The sequence below is a fragment of the Piliocolobus tephrosceles genome, chromosome 3 (genome assembly GCF_002776525.5).
Source record: "Piliocolobus tephrosceles isolate RC106 chromosome 3, ASM277652v3, whole genome shotgun sequence".
NCBI classification, from domain to species: domain Eukaryota; kingdom Metazoa; phylum Chordata; class Mammalia; order Primates; family Cercopithecidae; genus Piliocolobus; species Piliocolobus tephrosceles.
Window position 1 is genome coordinate 27,616,337 of NC_045436.1, and position 18,980 is coordinate 27,635,316.

An 18,980-nucleotide genomic window follows, 5' to 3' on the forward strand; every position below is an offset into this window, starting at 1 on the left:
CATTGTGTGCTTCATCACCACGCACCCATGGCAGGGAAAAAAAAAAACAAGTCTTTTCCACGTAAGAAGGTCCTCCATAAAGTGAAAATGTAAAGAAATACAAGGGAAAGAAGATCAAATTTAAGAAAGTGGTGAACTGTTGCGGAGAGGGAAAGGGTTCCTATGTGAAAAGAAGGCAGTTCACATAGGTTTAAATTGCATTGGCAAGGATTTGTTAAACTGATAGGTACATAAAAGTGTTTCATTCTGTAGAACTTTTTGTATACCGTATTTTTTAATTTTGCTCAAATTTTTCAAAACACTGTTTTAAAATAAGTAGGTACTGCTCAATAGAGAAGTATACCAGAATCCAGTTTACCAGAACCCGGGGTTCTAAATCAGTAGCCAAGGGCTGAATCTGGCCAGGAGTGCTTGGCTTGGACAGCACTATGTTTGGTTTTGCTTTTTCATTGTAATCTGAATGCCTTGAGGCAGGATATGCACTCTTTAATTAGCCAGAGTTACCTCCATTTTCTTTACAGTAAATGAGAGTTTTTAAAAACTGGAACTCTCACGCATTGCTGGTGGGAATGTAAAACAGTGCAGCAGCTTTGGAAACCAGTTTGGCAATTCCTCAAAATGTTCAGAATATAGTTATCATATGATCCAGAAGCGTTGCATAACTAGAAATGAATCTAAGAGAAATGAAAATGCACGTCCACACAAAGACTTGTACCCAAGCTGCATTATCCATAAAGCCAAAAGAGCAGAAACAATCCAAATGCCCATCAACAGATAAATGGATAAACAAAATGTGATGGAACAGACTATTATTTCATCATTAAAAGGAATGAAGTACTGATAAATGCTACGAAGTGGATAAACCTCAAGAACATGATGCTAAGAAGCCAATCACAGAAGATCACCTCATGTATGATTTCATTTATAGGAAATGTCCAGAACAGGCAAATCTCACATCTACAGAGACAGAAAGTGGATTAATTAACACGGTGATAAAAATGACGTACACAAGCAGATAGTGGTGCAGGCTGCACAACTCAGTGTAATAAAAACCACTGAATGGTTCATTTTAAACGGGTGGATTGTATTGTATTACTATTATATCTCAATAAATTTTTTAAAAAATAAACCAGGCACATCTATTTGCTTCTTAGAAGCTTATAAACTGGATTAAACCTCTCAAATTGTAGTCTGAGGACTATTGGGGGTTCCCCAGAGCTTTTCAGAGAGTCTGGAGGTTGGGATTATTTTCATAACAGTACTAACGCATCTGCCTTCCTTTCTGTGTTGACATTTGCGCTGGTGGCACGAACATGATGGAGGGGAAACTGCTGGTGCCCTGGGCACGAAGACACCACAGCAAAGTAGCAGTCATTGTACGCTTCATCACCACGCACCCACAGCAGGGGGGAAAAAAAAAAAGCCTTTTCCACATAAGAATGTCCTCCACAAAGCAGAAAGAATGATTATTCACTTTATTCAGTCTCGGCCCTTGAGTACAACTACTTAAGATTATTGCAGTGAAATGTGAAGATATGAGACAAAATATATTTTTAAAAAAAGATATGAGACAAAAAAAAAAGTATGTTCGAGTTGTGGGTTAAACTAGTCACTAGGTTAAACTTTTCACTTGAAACTAACAGTTCCTATGGGAAAATGCACTCCATTTTCCAAACTCACCTATGCCTCAACTTTTATAACACAAATGATTCATACAGTGGAGGCTCCCACTCTCCACGAGAAAATGCACCTTAATCCCTTTTAAGGCAATGTTTTAAGTATACCAATTAACTTTTTAGCCAGAGTTAGCAAGAAAGGCCTGTTTGGTGGGTAGAGGAGAGAAAGAAGCAAAAACAGAAGATAAAACTTAGCTTAAGAAACTATTTGTATCGTGCCACTGCACTCCAGCCTGGGCGACAGAGGGAGACCCTGTCTCAAAAACAAACAAACAACAACAAAAAGAAACTACTTTCCCTACCATGGTGACAAGCATTAAAGTTTTATTACAATCTCACCATGGCTTCCAAACAACAACAAAAATTTATTGTAGGATAAAAGTTTTAAGATATAATTCAAATAAAACAAGGCCTAAAGATTTAGTCATTTAAAGGGAAGCAATTTAGAAATATATTGCTGACAAAGATTTAGAAAATCCCAAAAACCGATTCAGAAAATTAATTGAGGAGAAAAAGAAAATTCCAAAGAGATATTAATTGTTCTAGCAGTATAAGCAGTATAGCTCTGCATGAGCAAATAAGTGATAAAATGTTTCCATGTGTATCCAGGATTATACACAGAAGAACTACACTGATCTGGCAGATTCAAGTATTTCAGTCACGAGAGTGCTCCCAGCAGTGGTGTGAAATAGGAAGAGTTTGTCATTTATCTTTTCCATATTTGACAAAAACGTCCCTTCATTCTTATCCTATGTTCACAGCAATGTTTTGACCTGGTTTTCTAATTTGTTGATACCAAGAAGGAGAAGAGTGGATTGCTGAGATTAATATTTTACTCACTGTAAACATAAAATCAGAGGTCCTGCCTGTCTCCTTAAGAGATGGCATGTTAGTCCCCAAGACTCCACTCAACATTAAGCAAACTGAGTAACATAAAGTTTCTGACCTTGCAAAGCTAAAATTTCTCTAGAACTAGGTGATTTCTTGGCAGACATGTATACTCAAGTATTGAATACATTTTGGCTTAAAAATGTAGTAACCAGTCAGGTGTGGTGGCTCACGCCTGTAATCTCAGCACTTTGGGAGGCTGAGGCAGGCAAATCACTTGAGGTGAGGAGTTCGAGACCAGCCTGGCCAACATGGCAAAACCCCTTCTCTACTAAAAATACAAAAATTAGCTGGGCATGGTGGTGGACACCTGTAATCCCAGCTACTAGGGAGGCTGAGTCAGGAGAATCGGTTAAACCTGTGGGGGGCAGAGGCTGCAGTGAGCCAAGATCGTGCCATTTCACTTCAGCCTGGGCAACACAGCAAGACTCAGTCTCAAAAAAAAAGTAACAACTGGCCCAGTGTGGTGGCTCACACCTGTAATCCCAGCACTTTGGGAGGCTGAGGCAGACGGATCACTTGAGGTCAGGAGTTGAGACCAGGCTGGCCAACATGGCAAAACTCTCTACTAAAATACAAAAATTAGCTGGGCATGGTGGTGCACTCCTGTAATCCCAGCTGCTCGGGAGGCTGAGGCATGAGAATTGCTTGAGCCCAGGAGGCGGAGGCTGCAGTGAGCTGAGATCATGCCCCTGCACTTCAGCCCGGGCAACAGAGTGAGACTCTGCTTCAAAAAAAAAAAAAAAAGAACAAAAAGAAAAGAAAGAAAAACTTCTTCTCCTGATGTAGTCTCTTGCCATGCTAGTAACGTTCTGTTTCTTATCTGGGTGCCACTTATAAGGAGTATGTTCACTAAGAAAATTCATCAAGCTGTACATTTTGATGTGTCTCTACATCAATAACAATAAACCTGCCCCTGTACAGAACACTTTGCAAGATCTTTTAAAAATCACTTATTTGATCTTTGTGGAAAAAAACCCTTGTGAGATACGTAAGACAGGTTCAAAAAATTAAAAATTACTACAATAAGATAATGAAGGATTCGATTTCAGATTTTCTCACTCCAAATCCAGTGCTCTTTTCAACTCAATTAAACACAACTCAAAAGAACAAGAACATCTGCAGAGTGCCAAATACAGCACTGTTTCTAGAAGGATTTATGAATCCTACTTTGCACAAAGCCTCATGCCAAATGTCTTTCACCTGTCCTCTCCACTTTCAGGGCCAGTAGGAAAACATCTCTGATACAGCTGATATCCATAAAAGGTCAGCCTATCCCCACTCTGACCCACTCTCTACATTGCCAATCAACAACTTTTTCTAATTCTCCTTATCCTCAATCATAATACTCAAAAACTGTCAAAAACAAAATCTTACTGACAAAAATACAGGCCAAACTTCCTCATCTGCTTTCCAGGTCTTCTGTAATCTGATCCCAGCTTATTTACTGTCCTCCATTTACTAAGAAAACCCAAAATAGTCTTTTCTTGCCCCAAATTCATGTTCTTCCCTTCCCTTTTGTTCATACTACCATCCACATCTAGAAATGATGCTCAAATATTCGTCTTCAGCCCGAGTCTCTTTCCCCCGAAGACATTAAAATCCACTGTACAGCTGGAAGTAACAATCCAAAACAATCTATGATTAAATTAAGTAGGACAGATTATAACTGACAGGTATTTAGAGGAAAGAAATCACTGAGGGCTACAGGCATACCTTCATGAAGACAGCACTTGAAATGGGCTCTGACAGCATTTGAACTTGGCAGAAGTAAAAGCCACTATTGCTAAGGAACCGATTTACATCCTAGCTAATCCTCCAGCCAGTGGCACCTCCTTCAAGAAGCCTTCAATTACTTCTCAACGTAACACTCACTGTCTTCTCTGTGCTTCTAATATAATTACTACCTCTAATACTCATTCAGGCACATTGTCATCCCATAGTATAGACTTCATCTCTTCAACTTGAGTACAGGCTCGCAGAAGACGGCAATATGTCTCCACAGGGTAGGCATTCAATATCTATTCAATGCAACTTAATTCAGCAGCCACACTTGCTTCCAGTTACTTAAACATCCACTGAGCATAGCACTGTTTCTTAACTCACCGGGCATCTCCTTTGGAAAGATTCGTATTTACAGGATTAAGAATAACCTTGTTCGCATCCACATCCACCACACATTTGGTATGCAGGTCAATCTCTGCAGATAGAAAACAAGAAAAACAGTCATTTTAAAAAGTAATTTATTTCAGAAAAGGCATTTGACAAAAATTCAATACTCTTTCATAATGCCAACACTCAATGAAGTAGGAATTAAACTTCCTCCACCTGATAAGAAGCACCAACAAAACCCACAGCTAACATCACACTTAATGGTGAAGGACTGGATGGCTTCCTACCATTCCTTCAATGGTGAAGGACTGGATGGCATCAGGAATGAGACAAGGGTGTCTGCTACCGAATTTCTACTCACCACTGTACTAGAAATTCTAGTCAGGGCAGTTAGGCAAGAAAAATAAACAATAGGCATCCAGATTGGAAAGGAAGAAGTAAATCCTAAGACAGAGAAAATCCTCAAGAATCCACTAAAACTCTGAGAACAAGTTATGCAGAATACAAGAATATATAAAAATCAGGTGTGTTTCTATATACCAGCAATGAAAAATCTGAAACTGAAATTAAGAAAACAATTTCATTTATAATAGCATCAAAAATATTAAAATACTTAGGAATAAATGTAAAGGAAATGCAAGACTTATACACTGAAAATTCCAAAACATTGTTGAAAAAAATTTAAGACTTGTGAGGGATATCCCAATTACTCTGATTTGAACATCACACATTGTATACATGTATCAAAACATCACGTGTGGCCGGGCGCGGCGGCTCACGCCTGTAATCCCAGCACTCTGGGAGGCTGAGACAGGTGAATCACTTGAGGTCAGGACTTTGAGACCAGCCTGGCCAACATGATGAAACCCCGTCTTTACTAAAAATACAAAAATCAGCCGGGCATGGTGGTGGGCACCTGTAATGCCAGCTACTCGGGAGGCTAAGGCAGGAGAATCGCTTGAACCCAGGAGGCAGAGGTTGCAGTGAGCTGAGATCGTGCCACTGCACTCCAGCCTGGGAGACAAGAGCAAAACTCTGTCTCAGAAAAAAAGAAGAAAGAAAGAAAAGAAAAACATCACATATACCCCAAAAATATGTACAACTGTGATATATCAGTTTAAAAAAAAAAAAACTTTTTAAAGAAATTAAAGACTCAAATGGAAAGACACTGCATGTTCATGAATTGAAAGACAATGCTGTTAAGATGACAATACTCCCCAACTGATCTACAAGATTCAAGGCAATCCCATCAAAATCTCAACTAGCTTTTTTATAAAAATCAACAAGGTCTTACAATCCATATGGAAATGCAAAAAAATTCAAAATAGACAAAACAATCTTGAAAAGGAAAAAGAGGGCACTCACCTTCCAATTTCAAAACTTACTACAAAGCCACAGTAATCAAGACAGTGCAGTACTTACAGAAGGAAAGGCATCTATAAATCAACGGAATAGAATTGAAAGTCCAGAAATATATACTGTCACGTTTATGGTCAATTGATTTTGACAACGGTGCCAAGAAAACCCAATGGAGAAAGAACAGTCTTTTCAACAAATGATGAGACACTGGATATCCACATGCGAAAGAATGAAGTGGGATCCCTACCTCACATCACAATCAAAACTTCAAACAGATCAAAGGGCTAAATGTAAGAACTAAAACTATAAAGTTCTTAGAAGAATACATAAGTGTATATCCACATGGCTTTGGATTAGGAAATTGAACACCCGAAACACAGACAACAAGATAAACTGGACTTCATCAAAATTAAAAACTCTGGGGCTAGGCATGGTGGCTCATGCCTGTAATCCCAGAACTTTAGGAGGTTGAGATGGGAGGATCACTTAAGGCCAGGAGTTCAAGACCAGCCTGGGCAATATAGTGAGACCCCCCCCCCCCCAGCTCTAAAAAAAAAAAAAACAACCAAAAATTAGCCAGGCATGATGGTACATGCCTATAATTCCAACTACTGGGGAGGCTGAGGTGGGAGGATCCTTTGAGCCCAGGAGTTCAGGGTTACAGTGAGCTATGACTGTGCCACTGCACTACAGCCCAGGCAAGAGATCCTATCACTAAAAACAATAACAAAAGTTTTAATTAAAAATTTGTATGCTTCAAAGAACACCATCGACAGTGAAAAAGGGAATCAAAAAAGTAGTTGCAAATCATGTATCTAATAAGGAACTTGCATCACAATATATAAAGAACGCTTACAACTCAATAATAAAAAGACAAATAGGCCAGGTACAATGGCTCACGCCCGTAATCCTAACACTTTGAGAGGCCAAGTTGGGAGGACTGTTTGGGCGCAGGAGTTTGAGACCAGCCTAGGCAACAGAGAGACTGTCTCTACAAAAAAAAAAAAAAAAATAGTGTTTAAAAATAGCCAGGCATGGTGGTGGGAGCCTGCGGTCCCAGCTACTTAGAAGGATGAGGCAGAAGGATGGCTTGGGGCAGGGAAATCAAGGCTGCAGTGAGCTGTGATGGCAACACTGCACTCCAGCCTAAGTGACAGAGTAAGACCCTGTCTCACAAAAAAAAAGAAAAATAATCAAATTTTTAAATAGGCAAAGGATCTGAATATACATCTCCAAAACAGATACAAAAATGGCCAATAAGCACAAGAAAAGATGTTCCATATCATTCAACACTGGAATGCAAATCAAAACCACAATGAAATACCACCTCGCACCCACTGGGATAACTATAATCAAAAAGACAGATCATCACAAGGGTTGGCAAGGGTGTAGAGTAATTAGAACCCTTATACATTACCGGTGAGAATGTAAAATGGTACAGTCACTTTGCATAATAGTCCAGCAGCTCCTCAAAAAGTTAAACAGCGTTACCACCTGACCCAGCAATTCCACTCCTAGATACATACCCATGAGAACATAAAACTTGTACACAAATGTTCACAGTACCATTATTTGGATACTCATAACAGCCAAAACGTGGACACAACCCAATGTCCATCAACTGACATGGGTAAATGTGGTATATCCCTAGCACAGAACACTACTGAGCAATAAAAGGAATGAAGAACTGTATTAGTCCATTTTCACACTGCGATAAAGACATATCCAAGACTGGACAATTTACAAAAGAAAGATGTTTAATGGACTCACAGTTTCATGTCGCTGGGGAGGCCTCACAATCATGGCAGAAGGCGAAAGGCACATCTCACATGGCGGCAGAGAAGAGAAGGAGAGCCAAGCGAAAACGGTTTCCCCTTATAAAACCAGCAGATCTCGTGAGACTCATTCACTACCACGAGAACAGTATGGGAGAAACTGACCCCATGATTCAATTATCTCCCACTGGGTCCCTCCCACAACACAAGGGAATTATGGGAGCTACAATTTGAGATGGGATTTGGGTGGGGACACAGCCAAACTATATCAAGAACTGATAAAAGCTACACTGTGTACGAAGCTAACACTAAGTGAAAAAAGCCAGTCATCAAACACCATACATTGTATGATTCTACTTACTTGAAATATCCAGAATAGTGAAATCTATAGAGACAAAATAAATTAGTGTTGTCTAGGGCCAAGGAGTGACTGCTAACAGGTACAGTTTTCTTTCAGGACTGATGAAAATGTTCTAAAATTGATTGTGCTGATGGCTGTACAACTGGGAGCAAACTAAAAATAACTGAATTGGTTGAATTGTATGGGGCATGAATGATGTCTCAATACAGCTGTTCTAAAAAAGTAAAGACCATGGCTTGTTTATGATCTCATATTTTTATATTCTTATACTTTTCTGACCCAAAGTATGAAACTGTTCCTGTTTCCCTTATCTCCACTACTAAAAGATAAGCTCTACCAGGCACAGTGGCTCATGCCTGTAATCCCAGCACTTCGGGAGGCCGAGAGCGGTGGATCACTTGAGATCAGGAGTTTGAGACCAGCCTAGCCAGCATGGTGAAACCTCGTCTCTACTAAATATACAAAAAATTAGCTAGGTGTGGTGGCGTGTGCCTGTAGTCTCAGCTACTCCAAGAGGCTGAGGCACAAGAATCGCTTGAACCCAGGAGGTGGAGGTTGCAGTGAACCAAGATCACACCACTGCACTCCAGCCTAGGCGACAGAGCAAGACTCCGTCTTAAAAATAAAAAGAAAAGAAGAAGATAAGGAAAGGAACAATACCATGTCAGAGTTATTCTGTACTTCCTAAAGAACCTTGGCCAAGGTCAATGTCATATTCATTATAACTTAAGAGTGTTTCCACTCTCAAGAAAGGTAATTGTTTTTTTCACTTTAACTCACATAATTAAGCCAAATGCAAAAAAGCAAAACAAAACAAAAACTTCCTTCCCTGTACTAGCCAAAACTTAACTTTTCTCACATCAGTTATTTTACATTTATTCTTAAATACATTTTCAAAAAGTACTAAGTAGTTAGTGGTCCCTCTTTTGCCACACATTTTTCAAGCAAAGAGCAAAGAGAATCAAAAGGAAAACTTTAGTTATGTTTTACCTAAATGTGGAACACTAACCCAAAAAAGACAAATCTGTTCTAATGTGGTCAACTAGCATGAAAATCTATTTCTAATGTTTTGTGTTTAAATCTACTCTAGACTATCAATCACAGAAATGCTGCAAGCAAGTCTCAGCCACACTGCAACAATTTTTCAAACACGCAATTTTACCCCTTCACTTCCGCAGGCCCAGAGGTCCATGAGAGTTTCTTAAAACCACTGCTTAATGCAATCTGACCATATTGTATCAGCTGGCTCCTCACAGTCAAATCTATATCATACACAAGCACATTATCAACTCTCCGGAAATCTACTGTGACTCACCACCCACCACAAAGTTGGTCATTAGTTTCTTGCAAGAACATTTGGTCTGCACAGAAGAACTGCAAGTGCAGTTCTCATACAGAATACATCTAGAATGCAGGCCTCAAAAAAAATGGGTGGTTCATCAAATATTTTCCCTACAATAGTGCAGTTCCTTCATTTCAAATTATCTTAAGAAGGGAGCCAAACACTGTCCTTCAGCATTCACGTTTCTCTCCTATGCTCTTAACAGCTTCTCCCTCTGCCACTCCCTACACCATGTATGTCATCAGATAAAACCAGTAACTTGGAAGAATTAAATGGTGTGATTAAGGGACCAATCCTGGAAAATCCAAAATAATACAAAAAAAAAATCACCTAATAACTAATAATACATCTAACCTAAACTCATTTTGTCCTAAGATGGCAACTTACAAATGTCCCTTACATCCAACACCCATCAAAGATGGCCTTTAATATGTAAATCCAACCCTGTGGATTGAAGGATATTAAGAGAAGGCTTTTCAAAGGACTATTGAGAATATATACACGAGCAGAACATCTAGGACACACACCCAAGCAAATAAAGGCAATGAGATTTGAAGCAAGCTTAAGGGTCAGATATATGAAAAGCATTTTAATATGAAATGCATTTCAATATAAAATGCTATAGCTAGTGTACCATCAAATGTTACTAGTTGGTTGAATTAAATTATATTGCTGCAAGATTTTAAATGTGACACACTTGCCACTGAAAACTTCTTGCTGTATATAATGCTTAGAGAGCAAAGCAGTGGTGAGGACAACATGGTGAAACCCTGTCTCTACAAAAAATACAAAAATTAGCCGAGTGTGGAGGTGGGCGCCTGTAATCCCCAGCTACTCAGGAGGCCGAGGCCAGAGAATCACTTGAACTCGGGAGGCAGAGGTTGCAGTGAGCCAAGATCATGCCTCTGCATTCCAGCCTGGGCAACAGAGGGAGACCCTGTCTGGAAAAAGAAAAAAAAAAAAAAGCAAAAACAATGATTAAATAGCAGTTACAAATTTAAGCCTTAAACTTAGCCTGGAAAAACAAAAAACACCTACCAAAAATCCAAAAGATCAATACCTTTCTCTTGGTTTAAAATACTAAATTAAAAAGAGCCTAGCTGCTATGCACTGCCTTTGTAAAAACAGCACTAAAGTGTGCCCGTGTTCATGGCAGCAGCTAAAACGCGGAAGCAACCCAAGCACCCACTGATAAATGAATGGATAAACAAAATGTATATACACACACTGCAATATTCACCCTTAAAAAGGAAGGAAATTCTGACGCACCATAACATGAACCTTGAAGACATCATGCTAAGCGAAATAAGCAAGTCACAAAAGGACTATGATTCCACTTACATGAGGTAGCTAGGGTAGTCAAATTCATAGAGACATAATGTAAAATGGGGGTTACCAGGGTTGGGGGAAAATGAGAAAGAGGAGTTGTTACTTAATGGAGATAGAGTTTCAGTTTTGCAAGATGAAAAATGTTCTGTAAATAGATGGTGGTGATGGTGATACAACAATGTGAAATGTACACAATGCTACTGAACTGTGCACTTCATAGGCTAAAATGGTAAATATTATATTGTATTTCACAATTTAAAATATAGCACTCAATACTCGTTATAAGTAACACATGGACAAGTTTATTCATAGTGAAGCCTAAAATAGCAAGATTATAATTTAATTAGTACTATGTATAAAAAGCAATTAAAAGCAAGAGTGATATTAAGGTAGCACTGTAAGTTTATTTCATGACTAATCAAGCTTTACAATACTCAGAACCACGAATGCTTTGACGTACTCATGAGCCAGGAAAGGAAAGGAAAAAGGAAAAAAGGAAAGGGGATGGGAGAAGGGGGAAGTGGGAAGGGAGGAAGGGGAAGAGGAAAGAAAGGAAGAAATTAATACATTCCACCAACAACATTAAAGATCCTGTATTATTTCCCAAACAAGATTCCTTTCCAGGGCAAATTCCCCACAATGAATATTAAAATATCAACAGTTGACAACTCAGTTTATTCAGCCAGCATATTAGTCACCTTGTAAAAGTGAACAATAATTTAAAACAAGTCTTTCTTCGATGTACACATCAGCTATGGCTCCCACCCCAATGACATCATAGTAAAATACGGGCAGGGCCTGGGAGACTCCCTTTACAAAACTCATGTTCCATCTGGAGAAATGCATCATTCTCAGTTTGAACAAAATAATTCTGAGTTGCCTACTTAGTAACCTGCTTTTCTAATTCTCCAGAAAATTAGTAATAATTTCCAAACCAAATCTACTATCCAGAAACATAGGTGTACCTCCCTTTACCTACCAGTCAAGTTCCTAAATATCTATAGTTTACTGTTAAATTCATTTTGTAAAGGTAGATAATAAACTATTTGTAAGATTTACTTATTCAACCGCAAACTTTGCATGCCACATGTGATCCTATTTTCAACCAATTAGTGTCACACACCCAATACTTTTCCATGTCTACACACCTTCATAAATAAAACATTCATCAATGATATTTATGTAGGAAAGACTTGTTTTCCCAATTGGAATCTAATATTTAATGTCATAGCAGGAAACACTACTTATACTACTTTGTTCTATTTATAAGTCACTTGGGACCCCCTTTTTTATTGAGATCTGCTGACCCTGGGAGAAAAAAATTACGTGATACCATATAAGTAAAAAGCAAATTGGTCTTTGTTTTCTAAAAAGAAGATGTAAAATATCCTAATCACTACTTTTATATTGTTACTAGTAAACATGAAAATGTATTAAATAAATAAAAGGTTAAAATATAACTGAGCTCTAACATGGCTAATGGAGGAATGAGATGCCAGGTTAGGAGAGGAGATATGGTAGTGTGAAAATAATTAAAATAATCCCCCAGCTACTCGGGAGTCTGAAGCAGGGGGATCACCTGAGGCCAGGAGTTTAAGACTAGCCTGAGCAACACAGCAAGAATCTGTCCCTAAAACAAATTTTTAAAAAATAATTAGCCAGGTGTAGTGGCATGCACCTGTAGCCCATCTTCTAAGGAGGCTGAGATGGAAGGATCATTTGAGCCCAGGAGTTAAAGGCTGTGATGAGCTATGACTGTGCTACTGCACTCCAGCCTAGGCAACAGAACAAGACCCCGTATCTAAAAACATATAAAATAATCCAATGTGACCAAAAACATAAAATGTTCATACTCAAGAAACGAATCAGCTGGGTGCAGTGGCTCATGCCTATAATCCTAGCACTTTGGGAGGCTGAGGTGGGAAGACCTCTTGAGCCCAAGAGGTCAAGGCCATAGTGAGCTATGATCACAGCACTGCACTTCAGCCTGGGCAACAGAATGAAACTCCATCTCTAAATAAATAAACAGTTTAAAAAAGAAACCAATCAACCTCAGAAGACTAACAAACAGGTATTTAAAAAACTCATAAGGCACCTGGCCAACATGGTGAAACTCTGTCTCTACCAAAAATACAAAAATTAGCCAGGCGTGGTGGCAGGCACCTGTAATCCCAGCTACTCAGGAGGCTGAGGTGTGAGAATCGCTTGAATCCGGGAGGCAGAGGCTGCAGTGAGCCAAGATTATGACACTGCACTCCAGCCTGGGTGAGAAGAGCAACACTGTCTCAAAAAAAAAAAAAAGAAAACTCGTAAGGCAGAACTAGAATAGCCAAAACAATCTTGAAAAAGAAAAACAAAGTCAGAGGACTTGACTCCCAGTTTCAAAACTTACTACAAAGGTAGAGTAATCAAGACAGCATGGTACTTACATAAGGAAAGACATATATAAATTGATGGAATGGAATTGGGAGTCTAGAAACATACTGTCACAGTTATGGTCAATTGATTTTGACAAGGATACCAAGACAATCTAATGGAGAAACAACAGTCTTTTCATCAAATGGTTCTAGAACAACTGGATATCCACGTGCAAAAGAATGAAGTTGGATCCCTACCTCATACCACATTCAAAACTCCAACTGGATCAAAGACCTAAATGTAAGAGCTAAACCTATCAAACTCTGAGAAGAAAACAAATGAAATCCACATGCTGTTAGATAATGGTTTCTCAGAAATCACAGTAAAATCAGAAGCAACTGAAAATAAACTGAACTTCATCAAAATGTAAAACTTTCATGAATCAAAGGACACAAGAGAGTGAAAAGGCAACCCATAAAATCAAGAAAATATTTGCAAATCATCCATTTGATAACAGAATGGTATCCAGAATGTATGAAGAAGTCTTACAACTCAGTAATAAAAAGACAAAAAACAGTATTTGAAATAAGGAGAAGATGTGAATAGAGATCTCTTCAAAGCTATACAAATGGCCAATATGCACATGAAAAGATGCTCAACATTATCCACCAGAGAAAGGCAAATCTAAACCACAGATACCACTCCATATCCATTAGGATAGCAATACTCATGGAGAGAGACAAGAACAAGTGTTGGTGAGGATGTGGAGAAAGAGGAACCTTCATGCATTTCTATGGGAATGTAAAATGGTTCAGATGCTTTGGAAAACAGTTCCTCAAAAGTTAGTTACTATATGACCCAGAAATTCCACTCCTATATATATATGCATATATGAGAAAAATGAAAACACATGTCTACACAAAAGCTTGTACATAAATATTCAAAGAAGCATCATTCATAATAGCCAAAAATTGAAAACAAGCCAAATGCCCATCAATTGATGAATGAATATAACACATAGCGTATCTGTGTAACAGAATGTTGTTCAGCTATACAAAGAATGAAGCACTGATTCATGACAAAACATGGATGAGCCCTGAATGCATTATACTGAGTGAAAGAAGCCAGATACAAAAGTCCACATAATATAGGATTCCATGTATTAAATGTCCAGAATAAGCAAATCCATAGAGTCAGGAAGTAGATTAGTGGTTGCCAGAGGCTGGGGAGTGGGAAATGGAGAGTGACTGCTAACAGGTACAAGGTTTCTCTGTGGGGTGATGAAAATGTTCTGGAATTGGATAGTAACGATGGCTGCACAAGTCTGTGAGTAAACTAAAACCCAGTAATGGTACACTTTGGGGATGTGACTTATATCTAAAAACCAAGAAGAAAAAACTTGGAATGGATGACCCCACTACCCTCAATAGATAGAAAATACAGTTAGGGTCCTTCAACCATATTCCTACACATTCACTACTCAGAATACCCCAGCTCACCAAATTCCTCCTACTTTCAATAACCTCACATTTTACCCCATCAAGAAAATGAAGCTTGAAATTCCAGGGCTTTCCCATTATATAATTATTCTCTTCCTCCCATATTTCAAAAACTTCTCTCTATTGGCTCTATCTATACAAGGTTCAAATATCTCCAAAAATTAAAAAAAAAAAAAAAAGTACCTATTCCTCCAGGTACCACTCTGAACCCTCCCTCTTCTACCTGGAGCTTCTTGAAAGAATGTTCTTGAGACTTGCTGCCTCCATACTGGCATGCCCACTCACTCCTCAGCCCACTTCCAATGCCCAACACTAATTCATTTCAGTGAAATTATCCTGAACATTAACACTGACCATCAGAACACCAAATCCACTGAACACAATTCTGTGTTAATCACGCAGCCATTCCTGTGACACGTGATTGCTGACCTTTCACTCTTTTGACACATTTTTCCTTCTTAGGCATCCACAACTTTGCTTTCACCTGATTCTCCTGAGGTTGCTCTTCTTGGCCTCTGTGACCGCCTCTATCACAGACACACCTGAGGTGCTCTATCTTCTACCTACAGTAATGACTCCCAAATCTACACCTATGTCCAGTCCCTTCGTTTCAGACTCATATTCACAATAGTCTTCTGGATCCATCCACCTGGCTGCACTTCAGACACCTAAAACCCAATTGTGCCGAGTTGCTTCCAGGCACACTGCATCTTATTCATAGTTGCAGGCAAGGTACATGGCACATAAGCACTGATGACATACTGTTGGACTGTCTGAGACTAGAACTCATCATTTCCCACACCTCCACCCTAAAACCTGCTTCTCCTGTGCTTCTGATTCAGTTAATGACACCAGCATTCACCCAGTCATCTAAATCAGAGGCTTCGCAGGGGATTTCCCAAGTTCAGTGATCCTCAGATGCCGACACAAATCCACTGCATGTGCAGCACCCATCTGGACTCCTCCACGTCACCCCAGTGGGACTTGGAGCCAAGGGGCCCGCTCAAGCTGTCTTCTGTGCTGTTCTCAAATCCCGCCCCTATTTCTTTAATTCATGATTCGCTGCCATCAGTGCACTAGGTACATATGTTCTTCCAATGAACTCACACAGGCATCTCTTATTATCTTAACAAGACTGGGAGCTCTTTTGGTGGAAGATCAAGACTTACGCTTCCAGTGTGTCCTGCACATCTCTGAAAATGAAGTGATCTCAGGATTGCAAGATCCCCTTAAAGATAATGATGTCCAACCTTGCAGTAAACGCACAGGTGGGTTTTGTAGTTCTGGGAATGTTAATTAACCTCTCTGAGGTTCTGTTACATTGAAATGCTACAATTACTACCTTTTATTTTGGACACAGTCTCGCTCTGTCACCCAGGCTGCAGTGCAGTGGTGCGATTTCAGCTCACTGCAACCTCTGCCTTCCAGATTGAGGTGATTCTCCCACTTCAGCCTCCCAAGTAGCTAGGATTGCAGGCACTTGCCACTACACCCAGCTAGTTTTTGTATTTTTAGCAGAGACAGGGTTTCACCATGTTGGCCAGTCTAGTCTCACACTCCTGGCCTCAAGTGATCCACCCACCTCGGCCTCCCAAAGTGCTGGGATTACAGGGGTGAGCCACCACACCTGGCCTACAATTCCTTTTCAAAGTCTGGTTTGAAGAATAAAATAAAGCATTAAAAAAGCACTGAACTCCACTGCTTGCAAATAGAAAGCTGTCAAAAAGCAGCTATTTTCTTTTTCTTCAATCGACACTGTTGAAATGAATGACTAATGGATACCATTTTCTAAAGATATCTTTATCTCCTGAGAGCAAAAGCCCCATACAGTTAAGTCACGGACTTGTGTGGAGTGGACCAGTTAGTTTCATGCACTTCTGAGGTCACAGGGCACACTGCTCATCTTGGCCGAATTTTTTTTTTTTTTTTAAGAACATGCTCTGTCAAACACAAGGGGAACGTGATGAGCAAGCATAGAGATCAATACATCCATTTCCACTCAATCAGCACTTCAATCCATCTCCTTAACTAATAGTTTTGTCAGTGGTTTCTTCCATTTTCAGCACTTAAGTGGAAAAGTCAGTCATTGTTTTATGGAGGTGAGAGGGTAAAAGCTAATGCCAATTAAACAACATCGTATTTTATATTATAAATGTATATTTCTTGAAAGGAGGTCTGGCCAGCCAGGGCAACAAAGTGAGACCCTATCTCTACAAAAAAATATTGAAATTAGACAGACATGGTGGTGCACACCTGTGTACCAACTCCACAGCAGGCTGCAGCAGGAGCACTGCTAGAGCCCAGGAGGTTGAGGATGCAGTGAGTGATGATCATGCCACTGCACTCCAGCCTGGGCAACAGAGGGAGACCCTGTCGCAAAAGAAAAAAAAAAAAAAAAAAAAAAACAGGAGATTTGGGGAAAAGAATTTAAGAGCGTACCTTCTTCTTAAAATGCCTCTGGCCCTATGTGCATATATCCAAATTTCAGTCACTGAGTTGACAGCAGAAACAAAACAATGTTGTAATAGATGTGTGTCTCATTCACCATTAACATATCAAGCAGATGCTGACAAAACAAGTATCTTCTGTTTCAGCAAATTTCCATCCATGGTCCTCTTTGGCTCCACATCTGTCAGTGATCTCTCTGAGAAGACTGAAGAATCACCAATGACCCCAGGGGTCAAAGCCACCTTCTCCTGTCCCTTCATTTCCTAAGGGTCACCTATGTCTTCATCTTCACTGACTACCAGCATCTTCTAAGCTTCCTCGCACTTGCTGGGTTTTTCCTTTGCCTTCTGAGTCACACCTGCTTAATTTTGACCGGCTTCCTCACGCTGCCCATCCACAAGCCTTCATTTTCAGCAAGCGCTTTTAAATCCTGCTCAGCTACGCCAGAAATCATCTACTGAGGTTTCCAATCTTGCTTTGAGATCTACCAATTTTTCTCCGTTGTGTTTGTGTCTAAGACCCACACAAGGTCACAAGAAGCAAAACAGAGTGCATGGACCAGCCACCCTAGGTCCAGACTTCTGGCCTGGCCGCATTCAGGGCTTCCTGCAATCCACCTGACCTTTCCCATCCCATCATTCTCTAGCTATCCTCACAGAATCTCCATTCTGGCAGGCAGATCTCGTCTCTGCTGCCTAAACCTGCTTTGCTCATTCTTGTCTCTGTGTCCTCACTCTCAGGCCATACTTCCTCCTCAAAGAATCCATGCCCTCCTCTACCCCGTGCTCACATCATAAGCTTCCTCCCTGGAAGTCCAACTAAAGTTCACCCTCCTCAGTGAAGTCTAAACTCTCGATTCCCTTATTTCCCTGTCATTCGCCTAGCACTTAATAACTAGCAGCCTGCTACAGCTGTTTATCTTTTAATCTAATCTTTTCACAGGCATTTTCTTTTCAAGCCCATGACAGTCATTTCCTCACCGGCATGAACCATAAAGCATGCTTTAAGAAACTTAATATGATGGTACCAGGCAACCCTAAGAAAACTTTTAAGAAGTAAAATCCCCCTAATAAGAACAATCAATTTCACTTTTTCATGTTTCTTTCTAGCTCTTGCCCATTCCTGTATACACTTTTACATAGTAATAATCATAATAGATTTGATCAGTTACACATACAGCTTTACATTCTTTTTCCACTAACAGAGAAAATGATCTTCCTTGTTAAATGGTTTTGACTGTCATCATTTTAATCGCTGTGTAACAGTCCCTCCATTGAGATACTAGATCATGATTACCAAGGCACTGACTCTATTAGACATTATTACATACTTCTGTGTCTTTCACCACGTCAAGTATTGGAAAATGCAAAGTAAACTCATTTGAAATATCTCCTGAAATAAATTTCTTGTCCATTCTCCCTAACACCTGAAATAACCTATTTCACTGTTTCTATCTTCATTTATTTCATTTCCTAGTTCTACCCCCTTAGTCTAGATAGGTAACAAAGGTATTCCAAACACCTTTTACAGATATTTACTTATTTTGGTAGTTGATCTTACACAGATTTAAACACAGGAAATCCCTTGAAAAAAGGCATTAAGCTCTTATCCTATCTAATATAAGCTAGATACCTGGCAGGCACTCGATAAAAGTTTGCTTTACTATTAAATGTTTTTTAAGCCACCTAAAGTTAGAAAACATCAAATTCCTGGAAAGGAGAATGTTGCTGATCTAACTAATCCTACCAATTATGGCTACAAAACTTTCAGCTCCTGTAATGATTAGACAGGTTAATAATGTATGAATGGCTGTTCTGTGCAGTGCAGGGACCG

General features: G+C 39.5%; 2 protein-coding genes across 4 annotated transcripts in view; one reads left to right on the forward strand and one right to left on the reverse strand.

Moving 5' to 3' along the window:
- The window catches only part of LOC116418736 (receptor-type tyrosine-protein phosphatase alpha), a 31,602-nt gene extending 13,702 nt beyond the window's left edge, over window positions 1–17,900 (reverse strand). Inside the window, exons 1-2 of the mRNA XM_031935306.1 lie at window positions 17,895–17,900; window positions 10,517–10,522 (exon numbers count right to left, since the gene is read on the reverse strand). The gene's annotated coding sequence lies outside the window, so the exon portion shown is untranslated. The remainder of the gene's footprint in view (window positions 1–10,516; window positions 10,523–17,894) is intronic.
- FSTL5 (follistatin like 5) overlaps window positions 1–18,980 on the forward strand; it is a 1,059,117-nt gene that overhangs the window by 232,012 nt on the left and 808,125 nt on the right. The window lies entirely within an intron of this gene.